This window comes from Rhinoderma darwinii, unplaced genomic scaffold (assembly GCF_050947455.1).
Source record: "Rhinoderma darwinii isolate aRhiDar2 unplaced genomic scaffold, aRhiDar2.hap1 Scaffold_1019, whole genome shotgun sequence".
Taxonomy (NCBI): Eukaryota; Metazoa; Chordata; class Amphibia; order Anura; family Rhinodermatidae; genus Rhinoderma; species Rhinoderma darwinii.
This window is the reverse complement of record NW_027461900.1, coordinates 69,309-91,762: the sequence shown is the minus strand read 5'-3', so window position 1 is coordinate 91,762 and position 22,454 is coordinate 69,309. Positions and strand designations below refer to the sequence as shown.

General features: G+C 47.8%; 15 non-coding genes across 15 annotated transcripts; all 15 read right to left on the bottom strand.

Moving 5' to 3' along the window:
* Positions 1-860: 860 nt before the first annotated feature.
* LOC142698262 (U2 spliceosomal RNA) lies at positions 861-1,051 on the bottom strand. The gene has a single exon (XR_012865754.1). It is a non-coding gene; the product is annotated as a U2 spliceosomal RNA (small nuclear RNA).
* A 1,300-nt stretch (positions 1,052-2,351) lies between these two features.
* Positions 2,352-2,542, bottom strand: LOC142698261 (U2 spliceosomal RNA). The gene has a single exon (XR_012865753.1). It is a non-coding gene; the product is annotated as a U2 spliceosomal RNA (small nuclear RNA).
* A 1,292-nt stretch (positions 2,543-3,834) lies between these two features.
* Positions 3,835-4,025, bottom strand: LOC142698260 (U2 spliceosomal RNA). Its single transcript, XR_012865752.1, has one exon. It is a non-coding gene; the product is annotated as a U2 spliceosomal RNA (small nuclear RNA).
* Positions 4,026-5,309: 1,284 nt separating this feature from the next.
* LOC142698259 (U2 spliceosomal RNA) lies at positions 5,310-5,500 on the bottom strand. The gene has a single exon (XR_012865751.1). It is a non-coding gene; the product is annotated as a U2 spliceosomal RNA (small nuclear RNA).
* A 1,268-nt stretch (positions 5,501-6,768) lies between these two features.
* On the bottom strand, positions 6,769-6,959 carry LOC142698258 (U2 spliceosomal RNA). The gene has a single exon (XR_012865750.1). It is a non-coding gene; the product is annotated as a U2 spliceosomal RNA (small nuclear RNA).
* Positions 6,960-8,243: 1,284 nt separating this feature from the next.
* LOC142698257 (U2 spliceosomal RNA) lies at positions 8,244-8,434 on the bottom strand. Its single transcript, XR_012865749.1, has one exon. It is a non-coding gene; the product is annotated as a U2 spliceosomal RNA (small nuclear RNA).
* A 1,296-nt stretch (positions 8,435-9,730) lies between these two features.
* Positions 9,731-9,921, bottom strand: LOC142698255 (U2 spliceosomal RNA). The gene has a single exon (XR_012865747.1). It is a non-coding gene; the product is annotated as a U2 spliceosomal RNA (small nuclear RNA).
* A 1,280-nt stretch (positions 9,922-11,201) lies between these two features.
* LOC142698254 (U2 spliceosomal RNA) lies at positions 11,202-11,392 on the bottom strand. Its single transcript, XR_012865746.1, has one exon. It is a non-coding gene; the product is annotated as a U2 spliceosomal RNA (small nuclear RNA).
* A 1,300-nt stretch (positions 11,393-12,692) lies between these two features.
* Positions 12,693-12,883, bottom strand: LOC142698252 (U2 spliceosomal RNA). The gene has a single exon (XR_012865745.1). It is a non-coding gene; the product is annotated as a U2 spliceosomal RNA (small nuclear RNA).
* Positions 12,884-14,160: 1,277 nt separating this feature from the next.
* LOC142698251 (U2 spliceosomal RNA) lies at positions 14,161-14,351 on the bottom strand. The gene has a single exon (XR_012865744.1). It is a non-coding gene; the product is annotated as a U2 spliceosomal RNA (small nuclear RNA).
* Positions 14,352-15,627: 1,276 nt separating this feature from the next.
* On the bottom strand, positions 15,628-15,818 carry LOC142698250 (U2 spliceosomal RNA). Its single transcript, XR_012865743.1, has one exon. It is a non-coding gene; the product is annotated as a U2 spliceosomal RNA (small nuclear RNA).
* Positions 15,819-17,110: 1,292 nt separating this feature from the next.
* Positions 17,111-17,301, bottom strand: LOC142698317 (U2 spliceosomal RNA). Its single transcript, XR_012865803.1, has one exon. It is a non-coding gene; the product is annotated as a U2 spliceosomal RNA (small nuclear RNA).
* A 1,289-nt stretch (positions 17,302-18,590) lies between these two features.
* On the bottom strand, positions 18,591-18,781 carry LOC142698316 (U2 spliceosomal RNA). The gene has a single exon (XR_012865802.1). It is a non-coding gene; the product is annotated as a U2 spliceosomal RNA (small nuclear RNA).
* A 1,296-nt stretch (positions 18,782-20,077) lies between these two features.
* On the bottom strand, positions 20,078-20,268 carry LOC142698315 (U2 spliceosomal RNA). Its single transcript, XR_012865801.1, has one exon. It is a non-coding gene; the product is annotated as a U2 spliceosomal RNA (small nuclear RNA).
* A 1,292-nt stretch (positions 20,269-21,560) lies between these two features.
* Positions 21,561-21,751, bottom strand: LOC142698314 (U2 spliceosomal RNA). The gene has a single exon (XR_012865800.1). It is a non-coding gene; the product is annotated as a U2 spliceosomal RNA (small nuclear RNA).
* Positions 21,752-22,454: the final 703 nt, after the last annotated feature.

The window sequence follows — 22,454 nt, the reverse complement described above, 5'->3', positions numbered from 1 at the left end:
GCTCCACTATGACACGTGCAAAGTTCCGTCTGAACTTTATATAAGACGCTGAGGCTCAGTCAGTCACTCAGTGTTGCCTGAGAAGGCAACACTGCAACAGCCGGCCGCCAGGCTGTCTTTTTTTTGCACAGCTAGTTGCCTCCAGGAGGCCACAAGAGGGAGACAAGGGACTGCAAAATGGAAAATAGGCATCCACCAACTTTACAGACAACTTCTCCTTGCTCCTACAACCTCCATCCTTGCACAGTTTGTTATTCTTCTAGGTAACATAGTAACAAATCCAAATTGCTGCTCTCTTTGTAGGCAAGCAAGGCTTTGTTGCAACTGCAATTCTTACTTCTTCTTGAAATGTAGGGACGACAGTACATTCCATCACATCCATCTAGTGTACACAGGTAGGTCCATTGTGGCGGGCAGGCGAGCGGGCGGGCTGCTTTATTGGCTGTTTGCTGTTCCCCTACTCCACTCCACTATTTGACTGTTGTGCTGCATCAATCAATCAATCAATCAATCAATCAATCAATCAATCAATCAATCAATCAATCAATCAATCAATCAATCAGTGGCTGGCTCAGGTGCAGCTCTTTAACTTACCTAAAAGGGAGGGCGGAGAGAAGACAAGGAAGGTGAATGAGGTGTTCCAATGTGAAATGCCGGAAACACAGAAACACAGACGACACACAACAAGAGGTGGCAATCTATTCATTAATTGCATTTAATCAATGAGCTCATTATCACTCATGCATTGTCCAACAGGTGTTGAAATAATGGGATTAAAAGGGGAGATCCCTTCAGAAAGACAGAAACAATAGCAAAGACAAAAAACACTTTTGGAATCTGCTTTTAGTCAACACATAAGGAAAGGGTGCACCGGTCCTGGAAATACTGCAATACCAGGTCAATGCGTGGAGTGGACAGAGCAAGCTCTATTTCCATCTCCCTGTTCTAAAAATCCATTTAATATATGGTCCCCAGATAGGGGACGTATCAGATATTAAACTGATAAGAACAGATACTACACTTGATCTTAGCCAAAAGGCCGAGAAGCGATAACCCGAACGGGCCGCGCGTTGCCCGAGCCTGCCCGATACTGCTGTTCAGCCCTTGCAGCGATTCAGCCTACTTCTAGGCAATTCCATGGGGCCCTGCAGGCTCACACACTCACAGCTACACGGGAGGTGAATAAAGGCCGGAGAGGAAGCCAGACAGGATTTGCTTCTTTTGCTTGCACCACAATGCAGTGCTGAAAGAGGAGGAATCTACATAAAAACGCCTTCCTGGCAACGCCCAAATGCCCTGCTGCCATGCAGATAAACACTGGCAGCGGCAGCAAGTGCATGCCCACAGCCACCCCTTGTTCCTTCACACCTTGTATCAGCTGTAATCCAGTCCAGTCCAGTGCTGCCTGCTGAGCAGCACTGACCAACACTGCCTGGGCCCAGGCTTTTATCTCTGAGGCCCCATTATGATGTCAGAAAGCTGGCTCTGGAATCCTGAGGGCTCCACTATGACACGTGCAAAGTTCCGTCTGAACTTTATATAAGACGGTGAGGCTCAGTCAGTCACTCAGTGTTGCCTGAGAGGGCAACACTGCAACAGCCGGCCGCCAGGCTGTCTTTTTTTTGCACAGCTAGTTGCCTCCAGGAGGCCACAAGAGGGAGACAAGGGACTGCAAAATGGAAAATAGGCATCCACCAACTTTACAGACAACTTCTCCTTGCTCCTACAACCTCCATCCTTGCACAGTTTGTTATTCTTCTAGGTAACATAGTAACAAATCCAAATTGCTGCTCTCTTTGTAGGCAAGCAAGGCTTTGTTGCAACTGCAATTCTTACTTCTTCTTGAAATGTAGGGACGACAGTACATTCCATCACATCCATCTAGTGTACACAGGTAGGTCCATTGTGGCGGGCAGGCGAGTGGGCGGGCTGCTTTATTGGCTGTTTGCTGTTCCCCTACTCCACTCCACTATTTGACTGTTGTGCTGCATCAATCAATCAATCAATCAATCAATCAATCAATCAATCAATCAATCAATCAAGCAATCAATCAGTGGCTGGCTCAGGTGCAGCTCTTTAACTTACCTAAAAGGGAGGGCGGAGAGAAGACAAGGAAGGTGAATGAGGTGTTCCAATGTGAAATGCCGGAAACACAGAAACACAGACGACACACAACAAGAGGTGGCAATCTATTCATTAATTGCATTTAATCAATGAGCTCATTATCACTCATGCATTGTCCAACAGGTGTTGAAATAATGGGATTAAAAGGGGAGATCCCTTCAGAAAGACAGAAACAATAGCAAAGACAAAAAACACTTTTGGAATCTGCTTTTAGTCAACACATAAGGAAAGGGTGCACCGGTCCTGGAAATACTGCAATACCAGGTCAATGCGTGGAGTGGACAGAGCAAGCTCTATTTCCATCTCCCTGTTCTAAAAATCCATTTAATATATGGTCCCCAGATAGGGGACGTATCAGATATTAAACTGATAAGAACAGATACTACACTTGATCTTAGCCAAAAGGCCGAGAAGCGATAACCCGAACGGGCCGCGCGTTGCCCGAGCCTGCCCGATACTGCTGTTCAGCCCTTGCAGCGATTCAGCCTACTTCTAGGCAATTCCATGGGGCCCTGCAGGCTCACACACTCACAGCTACACGGGAGGTGAATAAAGGCCGGAGAGGAAGCCAGACAGGATTTGCTTCTTTTGCTTGCACCACAATGCAGTGCTGAAAGAGGAGGAATCTACATAAAAACGCCTTCCTGGCAACGCCCAAATGCCCTGCTGCCATGCAGATAAACACTGGCAGCGGCAGCAAGTGCATGCCCACAGCCACCCCTTGTTCCTTCACACCTTGTATCAGCTGTAATCCAGTCCAGTCCAGTGCTGCCTGCTGAGCAGCACTGACCAACACTGCCTGGGCCCAGGCTTTTATCTCTGAGGCCCCATTATGATGTCAGAAAGCTGGCTCTGGAATCCTGAGGGCTCCACTATGACACGTGCAAAGTTCCGTCTGAACTTTATATAAGACGGTGAGGCTCAGTCAGTCACTCAGTGTTGCCTGAGAGGGCAACACTGCAACAGCCGGCCGCCAGGCTGTCTTTTTTTTGCACAGCTAGTTGCCTCCAGGAGGCCACAAGAGGGAGACAAGGGACTGCAAAATGGAAAATAGGCATCCACCAACTTTACAGACAACTTCTCCTTGCTCCTACAACCTCCATCCTTGCACAGTTTGTTATTCTTCTAGGTAACATAGTAACAAATCCAAATTGCTGCTCTCTTTGTAGGCAAGCAAGGCTTTGTTGCAACTGCAATTCTTACTTCTTCTTGAAATGTAGGGACGACAGTACATTCCATCACATCCATCTAGTGTACACAGGTAGGTCCATTGTGGCGGGCAGGCGAGCGGGCGGGCTGCTTTATTGGCTGTTTGCTGTTCCCCTACTCCACTCCACTATTTGACTGTTGTGCTGCATCAATCAATCAATCAATCAATCAATCAATCAATCAATCAATCAATCAATCAATCAGTGGCTGGCTCAGGTGCAGCTCTTTAACTTACCTAAAAGGGAGGGCGGAGAGAAGACAAGGAAGGTGAATGAGGTGTTCCAATGTGAAATGCCGGAAACACAGAAACACAGACGACACACAACAAGAGGTGGCAATCTATTCATTAATTGCATTTAATCAATGAGCTCATTATCACTCATGCATTGTCCAACAGGTGTTGAAATAATGGGATTAAAAGGGGAGAACCCTTCAGAAAGACAGAAACAATAGCAAAGACAAAAAACACTTTTGGAATCTGCTTTTAGTCAACACATAAGGAAAGGGTGCACCGGTCCTGGAAATACTGCAATACCAGGTCAATGCGTGGAGTGGACAGAGCAAGCTCTATTTCCATCTCCCTGTTCTAAAAATCCATTTAATATATGGTCCCCAGATAGGGGACGTATCAGATATTAAACTGATAAGAACAGATACTACACTTGATCTTAGCCAAAAGGCCGAGAAGCGATAACCCGAACGGGCCGCGCGTTGCCCGAGCCTGCCCGATACTGCTGTTCAGCCCTTGCAGCGATTCAGCCTACTTCTAGGCAATTCCATGGGGCCCTGCAGGCTCACACACTCACAGCTACACGGGAGGTGAATAAAGGCCAGAGAGGAAGCCAGACAGGATTTGCTTCTTTTGCTTGCACCACAATGCAGTGCTGAAAGAGGAGGAATCTACATAAAAACGCCTTCCTGGCAACGCCCAAATGCCCTGCTGCCATGCAGATAAACACTGGCAGCGGCAGCAAGTGCATGCCCACAGCCACCCCTTGTTCCTTCACACCTTGTATCAGCTGTAATCCAGTCCAGTCCAGTGCTGCCTGCTGAGCAGCACTGACCAACACTGCCTGGGCCCAGGCTTTTATCTCTGAGGCCCCATTATGATGTCAGAAAGCTGGCTCTGGAATCCTGAGGGCTCCACTATGACACGTGCAAAGTTCCGTCTGAACTTTATATAAGACGGTGAGGCTCAGTCAGTCACTCAGTGTTGCCTGAGAGGGCAACACTGCAACAGCCGGCCGCCAGGCTGTCTTTTTTTTGCACAGCTAGTTGCCTCCAGGAGGCCACAAGAGGGAGACAAGGGACTGCAAAATGGAAAATAGGCATCCACCAACTTTACAGACAACTTCTCCTTGCTCCTACAACCTCCATCCTTGCACAGTTTGTTATTCTTCTAGGTAACATAGTAACAAATCCAAATTGCTGCTCTCTTTGTAGGCAAGCAAGGCTTTGTTGCAACTGCAATTCTTACTTCTTCTTGAAATGTAGGGACGACAGTACATTCCATCACATCCATCTAGTGTACACAGGTAGGTCCATTGTGGCGGGCAGGCGAGCGGGCGGGCTGCTTTATTGGCTGTTTGCTGTTCCCCTACTCCACTCCACTATTTGACTGTTGTGCTGCATCAATCAATCAATCAATCAATCAATCAATCAATCAATCAATCAATCAGTGGCTGGCTCAGGTGCAGCTCTTTAACTTACCTAAAAGGGAGGGCGGAGAGAAGACAAGGAAGGTGAATGAGGTGTTCCAATGTGAAATGCCGGAAACACAGAAACACAGACGACACACAACAAGAGGTGGCAATCTATTCATTAATTGCATTTAATCAATGAGCTCATTATCACTCATGCATTGTCCAACAGGTGTTGAAATAATGGGATTAAAAGGGGAGATCCCTTCAGAAAGACAGAAACAATAGCAAAGACAAAAAACACTTTTGGAATCTGCTTTTAGTCAACACATAAGGAAAGGGTGCACCGGTCCTGGAAATACTGCAATACCAGGTCAATGCGTGGAGTGGACAGAGCAAGCTCTATTTCCATCTCCCTGTTCTAAAAATCCATTTAATATATGGTCCCCAGATAGGGGACGTATCAGATATTAAACTGATAAGAACAGATACTACACTTGATCTTAGCCAAAAGGCCGAGAAGCGATAACCCGAACGGGCCGCGCGTTGCCCGAGCCTGCCCGATACTGCTGTTCAGCCCTTGCAGCGATTCAGCCTACTTCTAGGCAATTCCATGGGGCCCTGCAGGCTCACACACTCACAGCTACACGGGAGGTGAATAAAGGCCGGAGAGGAAGCCAGACAGGATTTGCTTCTTTTGCTTGCACCACAATGCAGTGCTGAAAGAGGAGGAATCTACATAAAAACGCCTTCCTGGCAACGCCCAAATGCCCTGCTGCCATGCAGATAAACACTGGCAGCGGCAGCAAGTGCATGCCCACAGCCACCCCTTGTTCCTTCACACCTTGTATCAGCTGTAATCCAGTCCAGTCCAGTGCTGCCTGCTGAGCAGCACTGACCAACACTGCCTGGGCCCAGGCTTTTATCTCTGAGGCCCCATTATGATGTCAGAAAGCTGGCTCTGGAATCCTGAGGGCTCCACTATGACACGTGCAAAGTTCCGTCTGAACTTTATATAAGACGGTGAGGCTCAGTCAGTCACTCAGTGTTGCCTGAGAGGGCAACACTGCAACAGCCGGCCGCCAGGCTCAGGAGGCCACAAGAGGGAGACAAGGGACTGCAAAATGGAAAATAGGCATCCACCAACTTTACAGACAACTTCTCCTTGCTCCTACAACCTCCATCCTTGCACAGTTTGTTATTCTTCTAGGTAACATAGTAACAAATCCAAATTGCTGCTCTCTTTGTAGGCAAGCAAGGCTTTGTTGCAACTGCAATTCTTACTTCTTCTTGAAATGTAGGGACAACAGTACATTCCATCACATCCATCTAGTGTACACAGGTAGGTCCATTGTGGCGGGCAGGCGAGCGGGCGGGCTGCTTTATTGGCTGTTTGCTGTTCCCCTACTCCACTCCACTATTTGACTGTTGTGCTGCATCAATCAATCAATCAATCAATCAATCAATCAATCAATCAATCAATCAATCAATCAATCAGTGGCTGGCTCAGGTGCAGCTCTTTAACTTACCTAAAAGGGAGGGCGGAGAGAAGACAAGGAAGGTGAATGAGGTGTTCCAATGTGAAATGCCGGAAACACAGAAACACAGACGACACACAACAAGAGGTGGCAATCTATTCATTAATTGCATTTAATCAATGAGCTCATTATCACTCATGCATTGTCCAACAGGTGTTGAAATAATGGGATTAAAAGGGGAGATCCCTTCAGAAAGACAGAAACAATAGCAAAGACAAAAAACACTTTTGGAATCTGCTTTTAGTCAACACATAAGGAAAGGGTGCACCGGTCCTGGAAATACTGCAATACCAGGTCAATGCGTGGAGTGGACAGAGCAAGCTCTATTTCCATCTCCCTGTTCTAAAAATCCATTTAATATATGGTCCCCAGATAGGGGACGTATCAGATATTAAACTGATAAGAACAGATACTACACTTGATCTTAGCCAAAAGGCCGAGAAGCGATAACCCGAACGGGCCGCGCGTTGCCCGAGCCTGCCCGATACTGCTGTTCAGCCCTTGGAGCGATTCAGCCTACTTCTAGGCAATTCCATGGGGCCCTGCAGGCTCACACACTCACAGCTACACGGGAGGTGAATAAAGGCCGGAGAGGAAGCCAGACAGGATTTGCTTCTTTTGCTTGCACCACAATGCAGTGCTGAAAGAGGAGGAATCTACATAAAAACGCCTTCCTGGCAACGCCCAAATGCCCTGCTGCCATGCAGATAAACACTGGCAGCGGCAGCAAGTGCATGCCCACAGCCACCCCTTGTTCCTTCACACCTTGTATCAGCTGTAATCCAGTCCAGTCCAGTGCTGCCTGCTGAGCAGCACTGACCAACACTGCCTGGGCCCAGGCTTTTATCTCTGAGGCCCCATTATGATGTCAGAAAGCTGGCTCTGGAATCCTGAGGGCTCCACTATGACACGTGCAAAGTTCCGTCTGAACTTTATATAAGACGGTGAGGCTCAGTCAGTCACTCAGTGTTGCCTGAGAGGGCAACACTGCAACAGCCGGCCGCCAGGCTGTCTTTTTTTTGCACAGCTAGTTGCCTCCAGGAGGCCACAAGAGGGAGACAAGGGACTGCAAAATGGAAAATAGGCATCCACCAACTTTACAGACAACTTCTCCTTGCTCCTACAACCTCCATCCTTGCACAGTTTGTTATTCTTCTAGGTAACATAGTAACAAATCCAAATTGCTGCTCTCTTTGTAGGCAAGCAAGGCTTTGTTGCAACTGCAATTCTTACTTCTTCTTGAAATGTAGGGACGACAGTACATTCCATCACATCCATCTAGTGTACACAGGTAGGTCCATTGTGACGGGCAGGCGAGCGGGCGGGCTGCTTTATTGGCTGTTTGCTGTTCCCCTACTCCACTCCACTATTTGACTGTTGTGCTGCATCAATCAATCAATCAATCAATCAATCAATCAATCAATCAATCAATCAGTGGCTGGCTCAGGTGCAGCTCTTTAACTTACCTAAAAGGGAGGGCGGAGAGAAGACAAGGAAGGTGAATGAGGTGTTCCAATGTGAAATGCCGGAAACACAGAAACACAGACGACACACAACAAGAGGTGGCAATCTATTCATTAATTGCATTTAATCAATGAGCTCTTTATCACTCATGCATTGTCCAACAGGTGTTGAAATAATGGGATTAAAAGGGGAGATCCCTTCAGAAAGACAGAAACAATAGCAAAGACAAAAAACACTTTTGGAATCTGCTTTTAGTCAACACATAAGGAAAGGGTGCACCGGTCCTGGAAATACTGCAATACCAGGTCAATGCGTGGAGTGGACAGAGCAAGCTCTATTTCCATCTCCCTGTTCTAAAAATCCATTTAATATATGGTCCCCAGATAGGGGACGTATCAGATATTAAACTGATAAGAACAGATACTACACTTGATCTTAGCCAAAAGGCCGAGAAGCGATAACCCGAACGGGCCGCGCGTTGCCCGAGCCTGCCCGATACTGCTGTTCAGCCCTTGCAGCGATTCAGCCTACTTCTAGGCAATTCCATGGGGCCCTGCAGGCTCACACACTCACAGCTACACGGGAGGTGAATAAAGGCCGGAGAGGAAGCCAGACAGGATTTGCTTCTTTTGCTTGCACCACAATGCAGTGCTGAAAGAGGAGGAATCTACATAAAAACGCCTTCCTGGCAACGCCCAAATGCCCTGCTGCCATGCAGATAAACACTGGCAGCGGCAGCAAGTGCATGCCCACAGCCACCCCTTGTTCCTTCACACCTTGTATCAGCTGTAATCCAGTCCAGTCCAGTGCTGCCTGCTGAGCAGCACTGACCAACACTGCCTGGGCCCAGGCTTTTATCTCTGAGGCCCCATTATGATGTCAGAAAGCTGGCTCTGGAATCCTGAGGGCTCCACTATGACACGTGCAAAGTTCCGTCTGAACTTTATATAAGACGGTGAGGCTCAGTCAGTCACTCAGTGTTGCCTGAGAGGGCAACACTGCAACAGCCGGCCGCCAGGCTGTCTTTTTTTTGCACAGCTAGTTGCCTCCAGGAGGCCACAAGAGGGAGACAAGGGACTGCAAAATGGAAAATAGGCATCCACCAACTTTACAGACAACTTCTCCTTGCTCCTACAACCTCCATCCTTGCACAGTTTGTTATTCTTCTAGGTAACATAGTAACAAATCCAAATTGCTGCTCTCTTTGTAGGCAAGCAAGGCTTTGTTGCAACTGCAATTCTTACTTCTTCTTGAAATGTAGGGACGACAGTACATTCCATCACATCCATCTAGTGTACACAGGTAGGTCCATTGTGGCGGGCAGGCGAGCGGGCGGGCTGCTTTATTGGCTGTTTGCTGTTCCCCTACTCCACTCCACTATTTGACTGTTGTGCTGCATCAATCAATCAATCAATCAATCAATCAATCAATCAATCAATCAATCAATCAATCAATCAGTGGCTGGCTCAGGTGCAGCTCTTTAACTTACCTAAAAGGGAGGGCGGAGAGAAGACAAGGAAGGTGAATGAGGTGTTCCAATGTGAAATGCCGGAAACACAGAAACACAGACGACACACAACAAGAGGTGGCAATCTATTCATTAATTGCATTTAATCAATGAGCTCATTATCACTCATGCATTGTCCAACAGGTGTTGAAATAATGGGATTAAAAGGGGAGATCCCTTCAGAAAGACAGAAACAATAGCAAAGACAAAAAACACTTTTGGAATCTGCTTTTAGTCAACACATAAGGAAAGGGTGCACCGGTCCTGGAAATACTGCAATACCAGGTCAATGCGTGGAGTGGACAGAGCAAGCTCTATTTCCATCTCCCTGTTCTAAAAATCCATTTAATATATGGTCCCCAGATAGGGGACGTATCAGATATTAAACTGATAAGAACAGATACTACACTTGATCTTAGCCAAAAGGCCGAGAAGCGATAACCCGAACGGGCCGCGCGTTGCCCGAGCCTGCCCGATACTGCTGTTCAGCCCTTGCAGCGATTCAGCCTACTTCTAGGCAATTCCATGGGGCCCTGCAGGCTCACACACTCACAGCTACACGGGAGGTGAATAAAGGCCGGAGAGGAAGCCAGACAGGATTTGCTTCTTTTGCTTGCACCACAATGCAGTGCTGAAAGAGGAGGAATCTACATAAAAACGCCTTCCTGGCAACGCCCAAATGCCCTGCTGCCATGCAGATAAACACTGGCAGCGGCAGCAAGTGCATGCCCACAGCCACCCCTTGTTCCTTCACACCTTGTATCAGCTGTAATCCAGTCCAGTCCAGTGCTGCCTGCTGAGCAGCACTGACCAACACTGCCTGGGCCCAGGCTTTTATCTCTGAGGCCCCATTATGATGTCAGAAAGCTGGCTCTGGAATCCTGAGGGCTCCACTATGACACGTGCAAAGTTCCGTCTGAACTTTATATAAGACGGTGAGGCTCAGTCAGTCACTCAGTGTTGCCTGAGAGGGCAACACTGCAACAGCCGGCCGCCAGGCTGTCTTTTTTTTGCACAGCTAGTTGCCTCCAGGAGGCCACAAGAGGGAGACAAGGGACTGCAAAATGGAAAATAGGCATCCACCAACTTTACAGACAACTTCTCCTTGCTCCTACAACCTCCATCCTTGCACAGTTTGTTATTCTTCTAGGTAACATAGTAACAAATCCAAATTGCTGCTCTCTTTGTAGGCAAGCAAGGCTTTGTTGCAACTGCAATTCTTACTTCTTCTTGAAATGTAGGGACGACAGTACATTCCATCACATCCATCTAGTGTACACAGGTAGGTCCATTGTGGCGGGCAGGCGAGCGGGCGTGCTGCTTTATTGGCTGTTTGCTGTTCCCCTACTCCACTCCACTATTTGACTGTTGTGCTGCAGCAATCAATCAATCAATCAATCAATCAATCAATCAATCAATCAGTGGCTGGCTCAGGTGCAGCTCTTTAACTTACCTAAAAGGGAGGGCGGAGAGAAGACAAGGAAGGTGAATGAGGTGTTCCAATGTGAAATGCCGGAAACACAGAAACACAGACGACACACAACAAGAGGTGGCAATCTATTCATTAATTGCATTTAATCAATGAGCTCATTATCACTCATGCATTGTCCAACAGGTGTTGAAATAATGGGATTAAAAGGGGAGATCCCTTCAGAAAGACAGAAACAATAGCAAAGACAAAAAACACTTTTGGAATCTGCTTTTAGTCAACACATAAGGAAAGGGTGCACCGGTCCTGGAAATACTGCAATACCAGGTCAATGCGTGGAGTGGACAGAGCAAGCTCTATTTCCATCTCCCTGTTCTAAAAATCCATTTAATATATGGTCCCCAGATAGGGGACGTATCAGATATTAAACTGATAAGAACAGATACTACACTTGATCTTAGCCAAAAGGCCGAGAAGCGATAACCCGAACGGGCCGCGCGTTGCCCGAGCCTGCCCGATACTGCTGTTCAGCCCTTGCAGCGATTCAGCCTACTTCTAGGCAATTCCATGGGGCCCTGCAGGCTCACACACTCACAGCTACACGGGAGGTGAATAAAGGCCGGAGAGGAAGCCAGACAGGATTTGCTTCTTTTGCTTGCACCACAATGCAGTGCTGAAAGAGGAGGAATCTACATAAAAACGCCTTCCTGGCAACGCCCAAATGCCCTGCTGCCATGCAGATAAACACTGGCAGCGGCAGCAAGTGCATGCCCACAGCCACCCCTTGTTCCTTCACACCTTGTATCAGCTGTAATCCAGTCCAGTCCAGTGCTGCCTGCTGAGCAGCACTGACCAACACTGCCTGGGCCCAGGCTTTTATCTCTGAGGCCCCATTATGATGTCAGAAAGCTGGCTCTGGAATCCTGAGGGCTCCACTATGACACGTGCAAAGTTCCGTCTGAACTTTATATAAGACGGTGAGGCTCAGTCAGTCACTCAGTGTTGCCTGAGAGGGCAACACTGCAACAGCCGGCCGCCAGGCTGTCTTTTTTTTGCACAGCTAGTTGCCTCCAGGAGGCCACAAGAGGGAGACAAGGGACTGCAAAATGGAAAATAGGCATCCACCAACTTTACAGACAACTTCTCCTTGCTCCTACAACCTCCATCCTTGCACAGTTTGTTATTCTTCTAGGTAACATAGTAACAAATCCAAATTGCTGCTCTCTTTGTAGGCAAGCAAGGCTTTGTTGCAACTGCAATTCTTACTTCTTCTTGAAATGTAGGGACGACAGTACATTCCATCACATCCATCTAGTGTACACAGGTAGGTCCATTGTGGCGGGCAGGCGAGCGGGCGGGCTGCTTTATTGGCTGTTTGCTGTTCCCCTACTCCACTCCACTATTTGACTGTTGTGCTGCATCAATCAATCAATCAATCAATCAATCAATCAATCAATCAATCAATCAATCAATCAATCAATCAGTGGCTGGCTCAGGTGCAGCTCTTTAACTTACCTAAAAGGGAGGGCGGAGAGAAGACAAGGAAGGTGAATGAGGTGTTCCAATGTGAAATGCCGGAAACACAGAAACACAGACGACACACAACAAGAGGTGGCAATCTATTCATTAATTGCATTTAATCAATGAGCTCATTATCACTCATGCATTGTCCAACAGGTGTTGAAATAATGGGATTAAAAGGGGAGATCCCTTCAGAAAGACAGAAACAATAGCAAAGACAAAAAACACTTTTGGAATCTGCTTTTAGTCAACACATAAGGAAAGGGTGCACCGGTCCTGGAAATACTGCAATACCAGGTCAATGCGTGGAGTGGACAGAGCAAGCTCTATTTCCATCTCCCTGTTCTAAAAATCCATTTAATATATGGTCCCCAGATAGGGGACGTATCAGATATTAAACTGATAAGAACAGATACTACACTTGATCTTAGCCAAAAGGCCGAGAAGCGATAACCCGAACGGGCCGCGCGTTGCCCGAGCCTGCCCGATACTGCTGTTCAGCCCTTGCAGCGATTCAGCCTACTTCTAGGCAATTCCATGGGGCCCTGCAGGCTCACACACTCACAGCTACACGGGAGGTGAATAAAGGCCGGAGAGGAAGCCAGACAGGATTTGCTTCTTTTGCTTGCACCACAATGCAGTGCTGAAAGAGGAGGAATCTACATAAAAACGCCTTCCTGGCAACGCCCAAATGCCCTGCTGCCATGCAGATAAACACTGGCAGCGGCAGCAAGTGCATGCCCACAGCCACCCCTTGTTCCTTCACACCTTGTATCAGCTGTAATCCAGTCCAGTCCAGTGCTGCCTGCTGAGCAGCACTGACCAACACTGCCTGGGCCCAGGCTTTTATCTCTGAGGCCCCATTATGATGTCAGAAAGCTGGCTCTGGAATCCTGAGGGCTCCACTATGACACGTGCAAAGTTCCGTCTGAACTTTATATAAGACGGTGAGGCTCAGTCAGTCACTCAGTGTTGCCTGAGAGGGCAACACTGCAACAGCCGGCCGCCAGGCTGTCTTTTTTTTGCACAGCTAGTTGCCTCCAGGAGGCCACAAGAGGGAGACAAGGGACTGCAAAATGGAAAATAGGCATCCACCAACTTTACAGACAACTTCTCCTTGCTCCTACAACCTCCATCCTTGCACAGTTTGTTATTCTTCTAGGTAACATAGTAACAAATCCAAATTGCTGCTCTCTTTGTAGGCAAGCAAGGCTTTGTTGCAACTGCAATTCTTACTTCTTCTTGAAATGTAGGGACAACAGTACATTCCATCACATCCATCTAGTGTACACAGGTAGGTCCATTGTGGCGGGCAGGCGAGCGGGCGGGCTGCTTTATTGGCTGTTTGCTGTTCCCCTACTCCACTCCACTATTTGACTGTTGTGCTGCAATCAATCAATCAATCAATCAATCAATCAATCAATCAATCAGTGGCTGGCTCAGGTGCAGCTCTTTAACTTACCTAAAAGGGAGGGCGGAGAGAAGACAAGGAAGGTGAATGAGGTGTTCCAATGTGAAATGCCGGAAACACAGAAACACAGACGACACACAACAAGAGGTGGCAATCTATTCATTAATTGCATTTAATCAATGAGCTCATTATCACTCATGCATTGTCCAACAGGTGTTGAAATAATGGGATTAAAAGGGGAGATCCCTTCAGAAAGACAGAAACAATAGCAAAGACAAAAAACACTTTTGGAATCTGCTTTTAGTCAACACATAAGGAAAGGGTGCACCGGTCCTGGAAATACTGCAATACCAGGTCAATGCGTGGAGTGGACAGAGCAAGCTCTATTTCCATCTCCCTGTTCTAAAAATCCATTTAATATATGGTCCCCAGATAGGGGACGTATCAGATATTAAACTGATAAGAACAGATACTACACTTGATCTTAGCCAAAAGGCCGAGAAGCGATAACCCGAACGGGCCGCGCGTTGCCCGAGCCTGCCCGATACTGCTGTTCAGCCCTTGGAGCGATTCAGCCTACTTCTAGGCAATTCCATGGGGCCCTGCAGGCTCACACACTCACAGCTACACGGGAGGTGAATAAAGGCCGGAGAGGAAGCCAGACAGGATTTGCTTCTTTTGCTTGCACCACAATGCAGTGCTGAAAGAGGAGGAATCTACATAAAAACGCCTTCCTGGCAACGCCCAAATGCCCTGCTGCCATGCAGATAAACACTGGCAGCGGCAGCAAGTGCATGCCCACAGCCACCCCTTGTTCCTTCACACCTTGTATCAGCTGTAATCCAGTCCAGTCCAGTGCTGCCTGCTGAGCAGCACTGACCAACACTGCCTGGGCCCAGGCTTTTATCTCTGAGGCCCCATTATGATGTCAGAAAGCTGGCTCTGGAATCCTGAGGGCTCCACTATGACACGTGCAAAGTTCCGTCTGAACTTTATATAAGACGGTGAGGCTCAGTCAGTCACTCAGTGTTGCCTGAGAGGGCAACACTGCAACAGCCGGCCGCCAGGCTGTCTTTTTTTTGCACAGCTAGTTGCCTCCAGGAGGCCACAAGAGGGAGACAAGGGACTGCAAAATGGAAAATAGGCATCCACCAACTTTACAGACAACTTCTCCTTGCTCCTACAACCTCCATCCTTGCACAGTTTGTTATTCTTCTAGGTAACATAGTAACAAATCCAAATTGCTGCTCTCTTTGTAGGCAAGCAAGGCTTCGTTGCAACTGCAATTCTTACTTCTTCTTGAAATGTAGGGACGACAGTACATTCCATCACATCCATCTAGTGTACACAGGTAGGTCCATTGTGGCGGGCAGGCGAGCGGGCGGCCTGCTTTATTGGCTGTTTGCTGTTCCCCTACTCCACTCCACTATTTGACTGTTGTGCTGCATCAATCAATCAATCAATCAATCAATCAATCAATCAATCAGTGGCTGGCTCAGGTGCAGCTCTTTAACTTACCTAAAAGGGAGGGCGGAGAGAAGACAAGGAAGGTGAATGAGGTGTTCCAATGTGAAATGCCGGAAACACAGAAACACAGACGACACACAACAAGAGGTGGCAATCTATTCATTAATTGCATTTAATCAATGAGCTCATTATCACTCATGCATTGTCCAACAGGTGTTGAAATAATGGGATTAAAAGGGGAGATCCCTTCAGAAAGACAGAAACAATAGCAAAGACAAAAAACACTTTTGGAATCTGCTTTTAGTCAACACATAAGGAAAGGGTGCACCGGTCCTGGAAATACTGCAATACCAGGTCAATGCGTGGAGTGGACAGAGCAAGCTCTATTTCCATCTCCCTGTTCTAAAAATCCATTTAATATATGGTCCCCAGATAGGGGACGTATCAGATATTAAACTGATAAGAACAGATACTACACTTGATCTTAGCCAAAAGGCCGAGAAGCGATAACCCGAACGGGCCGCGCGTTGCCCGAGCCTGCCCGATACTGCTGTTCAGCCCTTGCAGCGATTCAGCCTACTTCTAGGCAATTCCATGGGGCCCTGCAGGCTCACACACTCACAGCTACACGGGAGGTGAATAAAGGCCGGAGAGGAAGCCAGACAGGATTTGCTTCTTTTGCTTGCACCACAATGCAGTGCTGAAAGAGGAGGAATCTACATAAAAACGCCTTCCTGGCAACGCCCAAATGCCCTGCTGCCATGCAGATAAACACTGGCAGCGGCAGCAAGTGCATGCCCACAGCCACCCCTTGTTCCTTCACACCTTGTATCAGCTGTAATCCAGTCCAGTCCAGTGCTGCCTGCTGAGCAGCACTGACCAACACTGCCTGGGCCCAGGCTTTTATCTCTGAGGCCCCATTATGATGTCAGAAAGCTGGCTCTGGAATCCTGAGGGCTCCACTATGACACGTGCAAAGTTCCGTCTGAACTTTATATAAGACGGTGAGGCTCAGTCAGTCACTCAGTGTTGCCTGAGAGGGCAACACTGCAACAGCCGGCCGCCAGGCTGTCTTTTTTTTGCACAGCTAGTTGCCTCCAGGAGGCCACAAGAGGGAGACAAGGGACTGCAAAATGGAAAATAGGCATCCACCAACTTTACAGACAACTTCTCCTTGCTCCTACAACCTCCATCCTTGCACAGTTTGTTATTCTTCTAGGTAACATAGTAACAAATCCAAATTGCTGCTCTCTTTGTAGGCAAGCAAGGCTTTGTTGCAACTGCAATTCTTACTTCTTCTTGAAATGTAGGGACGACAGTACATTCCATCACATCCATCTAGTGTACACAGGTAGGTCCATTGTGGCGGGCAGGCGAGCGGGCGTGCTGCTTTATTGGCTGTTTGCTGTTCCCCTACTCCACTCCACTATTTGACTGTTGTGCTGCATCAATCAATCAATCAATCAATCAATCAATCAATCAATCAATCAATCAATCAATCAGTGGCTGGCTCAGGTGCAGCTCTTTAACTTACCTAAAAGGGAGGGCGGAGAGAAGACAAGGAAGGTGAATGAGGTGTTCCAATGTGAAATGCCGGAAACACAGAAACACAGACGACACACAACAAGAGGTGGCAATCTATTCATTAATTGCATTTAATCAATGAGCTCATTATCACTCATGCATTGTCCAACAGGTGTTGAAATAATGGGATTAAAAGGGGAGATCCCTTCAGAAAGACAGAAACAATAGCAAAGACAAAAAACACTTTTGGAATCTGCTTTTAGTCAACACATAAGGAAAGGGTGCACCGGTCCTGGAAATACTGCAATACCAGGTCAATGCGTGGAGTGGACAGAGCAAGCTCTATTTCCATCTCCCTGTTCTAAAAATCCATTTAATATATGGTCCCCAGATAGGGGACGTATCAGATATTAAACTGATAAGAACAGATACTACACTTGATCTTAGCCAAAAGGCCGAGAAGCGATAACCCGAACGGGCCGCGCGTTGCCCGAGCCTGCCCGATACTGCTGTTCAGCCCTTGCAGCGATTCAGCCTACTTCTAGGCAATTCCATGGGGCCCTGCAGGCTCACACACTCACAGCTACACGGGAGGTGAATAAAGGCCGGAGAGGAAGCCAGACAGGATTTGCTTCTTTTGCTTGCACCACAATGCAGTGCTGAAAGAGGAGGAATCTACATAAAAACGCCTTCCTGGCAACGCCCAAATGCCCTGCTGCCATGCAGATAAACACTGGCAGCGGCAGCAAGTGCATGCCCACAGCCACCCCTTGTTCCTTCACACCTTGTATCAGCTGTAATCCAGTCCAGTCCAGTGCTGCCTGCTGAGCAGCACTGACCAACACTGCCTGGGCCCAGGCTTTTATCTCTGAGGCCCCATTATGATGTCAGAAAGCTGGCTCTGGAATCCTGAGGGCTCCACTATGACACGTGCAAAGTTCCGTCTGAACTTTATATAAGACGGTGAGGCTCAGTCAGTCACTCAGTGTTGCCTGAGAGGGCAACACTGCAACAGCCGGCCGCCAGGCTGTCTTTTTTTTGCACAGCTAGTTGCCTCCAGGAGGCCACAAGAGGGAGACAAGGGACTGCAAAATGGAAAATAGGCATCCACCAACTTTACAGACAACTTCTCCTTGCTCCTACAACCTCCATCCTTGCACAGTTTGTTATTCTTCTAGGTAACATAGTAACAAATCCAAATTGCTGCTCTCTTTGTAGGCAAGCAAGGCTTTGTTGCAACTGCAATTCTTACTTCTTCTTGAAATGTAGGGACGACAGTACATTCCATCACATCCATCTAGTGTACACAGGTAGGTCCATTGTGGCGGGCAGGCGAGCGGGCGTGCTGCTTTATTGGCTGTTTGCTGTTCCCCTACTCCACTCCACTATTTGACTGTTGTGCTGCATCAATCAATCAATCAATCAATCAATCAATCAATCAATCAATCAATCAATCAAGTGGCTGGCTCAGGTGCAGCTCTTTAACTTACCTAAAAGGGAGGGCGGAGAGAAGACAAGGAAGGTGAATGAGGTGTTCCAATGTGAAATGCCGGAAACACAGAAACACAGACGACACACAACAAGAGGTGGCAATCTATTCATTAATTGCATTTAATCAATGAGCTCATTATCACTCATGCATTGTCCAACAGGTGTTGAAATAATGGGATTAAAAGGGGAGATCCCTTCAGAAAGACAGAAACAATAGCAAAGACAAAAAACACTTTTGGAATCTGCTTTTAGTCAACACATAAGGAAAGGGTGCACCGGTCCTGGAAATACTGCAATACCAGGTCAATGCGTGGAGTGGACAGAGCAAGCTCTATTTCCATCTCCCTGTTCTAAAAATCCATTTAATATATGGTCCCCAGATAGGGGACGTATCAGATATTAAACTGATAAGAACAGATACTACACTTGATCTTAGCCAAAAGGCCGAGAAGCGATAACCCGAACGGGCCGCGCGTTGCCCGAGCCTGCCCGATACTGCTGTTCAGCCCTTGCAGCGATTCAGCCTACTTCTAGGCAATTCCATGGGGCCCTGCAGGCTCACACACTCACAGCTACACGGGAGGTGAATAAAGGCCGGAGAGGAAGCCAGACAGGATTTGCTTCTTTTGCTTGCACCACAATGCAGTGCTGAAAGAGGAGGAATCTACATAAAAACGCCTTCCTGGCAACGCCCAAATGCCCTGCTGCCATGCAGATAAACACTGGCAGCGGCAGCAAGTGCATGCCCACAGCCACCCCTTGTTCCTTCACACCTTGTATCAGCTGTAATCCAGTCCAGTCCAGTGCTGCCTGCTGAGCAGCACTGACCAACACTGCCTGGGCCCAGGCTTTTATCTCTGAGGCCCCATTATGATGTCAGAAAGCTGGCTCTGGAATCCTGAGGGCTCCACTATGACACGTGCAAAGTTCCGTCTGAACTTTATATAAGACGGTGAGGCTCAGTCAGTCACTCAGTGTTGCCTGAGAGGGCAACACTGAAACAGCCGGCCGCCAGGCTGTCTTTTTTTTGCACAGCTAGTTGCCTCCAGGAGGCCACAAGAGGGAGACAAGGGACTGCAAAATGGAAAATAGGCATCCACCAACTTTACAGACAACTTCTCCTTGCTCCTACAACCTCCATCCTTGCACAGTTTGTTATTCTTCTAGGTAACATAGTAACAAATCCAAATTGCTGCTCTCTTTGTAGGCAAGCAAGGCTTTGTTGCAACTGCAATTCTTACTTCTTCTTGAAATGTAGGGACGACAGTACATTCCATCACATCCATCTAGTGTACACAGGTAGGTCCATTGTGGCGGGCAGGCGAGCGGGCGGGCTGCTTTATTGGCTGTTTGCTGTTCCCCTACTCCACTCCACTATTTGACTGTTGTGCTGCATCAATCAATCAATCAATCAATCAATCAATCAATCAATCAATCAATCAATCAATCAATCAGTGGCTGGCTCAGGTGCAGCTCTTTAACTTACCTAAAAGGGAGGGCGGAGAGAAGACAAGGAAGGTGAATGAGGTGTTCCAATGTGAAATGCCGGAAACACAGAAACACAGACGACACACAACAAGAGGTGGCAATCTATTCATTAATTGCATTTAATCAATGAGCTCATTATCACTCATGCATTGTCCAACAGGTGTTGAAATAATGGGATTAAAAGGGGAGATCCCTTCAGAAAGACAGAAACAATAGCAAAGACAAAAAACACTTTTGGAATCTGCTTTTACTCAACACATAAGGAAAGGGTGCACCGGTCCTGGAAATACTGCAATACCAGGTCAATGCGTGGAGTGGACAGAGCAAGCTCTATTTCCATCTCCCTGTTCTAAAAATCCATTTAATATATGGTCCCCAGATAGGGGACGTATCAGATATTAAACTGATAAGAACAGATACTACACTTGATCTTAGCCAAAAGGCCGAGAAGCGATAACCCGAACGAGCCGCGCGTTGCCCGAGCCTGCCCGATACTGCTGTTCAGCCCTTGCAGCGATTCAGCCTACTTCTAGGCAATTCCATGGGGCCCTGCAGGCTCACACACTCACAGCTACACGGGAGGTGAATAAAGGCCGGAGAGGAAGCCAGACAGGATTTGCTTCTTTTGCTTGCACCACAATGCAGTGCTGAAAGAGGAGGAATCTACATAAAAACGCCTTCCTGGCAACGCCCAAATGCCCTGCTGCCATGCAGATAAACACTGGCAGCGGCAGCAAGTGCATGCCCACAGCCACCCCTTGTTCCTTCACACCTTGTATCAGCTGTAATCCAGTCCAGTCCAGTGCTGCCTGCTGAGCAGCACTGACCAACACTGCCTGGGCCCAGGCTTTTATCTCTGAGGCCCCATTATGATGTCAGAAAGCTGGCTCTGGAATCCTGAGGGCTCCACTATGACACGTGCAAAGTTCCGTCTGAACTTTATATAAGACGGTGAGGCTCAGTCAGTCACTCAGTGTTGCCTGAGAGGGCAACACTGCAACAGCCGGCCGCCAGGCTGTCTTTTTTTTGCACAGCTAGTTGCCTCCAGGAGGCCACAAGAGGGAGACAAGGGACTGCAAAATGGAAAATAGGCATCCACCAACTTTACAGACAACTTCTCCTTGCTCCTACAACCTCCATCCTTGCACAGTTTGTTATTCTTCTAGGTAACATAGTAACAAATCCAAATTGCTGCTCTCTTTGTAGGCAAGCAAGGCTTTGTTGCAACTGCAATTCTTACTTCTTCTTGAAATGTAGGGACGACAGTACATTCCATCACATCCATCTAGTGTACACAGGTAGGTCCATTGTGGCGGGCAGGCGAGCGGGCGGGCTGCTTTATTGGCTGTTTGCTGTTCCCCTACTCCACTCCACTATTTGACTGTTGTGCTGCATCAATCAATCAATCAATCAATCAATCAATCAATCAATCAATCAATCAATCAATCAGTGGCTGGCTCAGGTGCAGCTCTTTAACTTACCTAAAAGGGAGGGCGGAGAGAAGACAAGGAAGGTGAATGAGGTGTTCCAATGTGAAATGCCGGAAACACAGAAACACAGACGACACACAACAAGAGGTGGCAATCTATTCATTAATTGCATTTAATCAATGAGCTCATTATCACTCATGCATTGTCCAACAGGTGTTGAAATAATGGGATTAAAAGGGGAGATCCCTTCAGAAAGACAGAAACAATAGCAAAGACAAAAAACACTTTTGGAATCTGCTTTTAGTCAACACATAAGGAAAGGGTGCACCGGTCCTGGAAATACTGCAATACCAGGTCAATGCGTGGAGTGGACAGAGCAAGCTCTATTTCCATCTCCCTGTTCTAAAAATCCATTTAATATATGGTCCCCAGATAGGGGACGTATCAGATATTAAACTGATAAGAACAGATACTACACTTGATCTTAGCCAAAAGGCCGAGAAGCGATAACCCGAACGGGCCGCGCGTTGCCCGAGCCTGCCCGATACTGCTGTTCAGCCCTTGCAGCGATTCAGCCTACTTCTAGGCAATTCCATGGGGCCCTGCAGGCTCACACACTCACAGCTACACGGGAGGTGAATAAAGGCCGGAGAGGAAGCCAGACAGGATTTGCTTCTTTTGCTTGCACCACAATGCAGTGCTGAAAGAGGAGGAATCTACATAAAAACGCCTTCCTGGCAACGCCCAAATGCCCTGCTGCCATGCAGATAAACACTGGCAGCGGCAGCAAGTGCATGCCCACAGCCACCCCTTGTTCCTTCACACCTTGTATCAGCTGTAATCCAGTCCAGTCCAGTGCTGCCTGCTGAGCAGCACTGACCAACACTGCCTGGGCCCAGGCTTTTATCTCTGAGGCCCCATTATGATGTCAGAAAGCTGGCTCTGGAATCCTGAGGGCTCCACTATGACACGTGCAAAGTTCCGTCTGAACTTTATATAAGACGGTGAGGCTCAGTCAGTCACTCAGTGTTGCCTGAGAGGGCAACACTGCAACAGCCGGCCGCCAGGCTGTCTTTTTTTTGCACAGCTAGTTGCCTCCAGGAGGCCACAAGAGGGAGACAAGGGACTGCAAAATGGAAAATAGGCATCCACCAACTTTACAGACAACTTCTCCTTGCTCCTACAACCTCCATCCTTGCACAGTTTGTTAT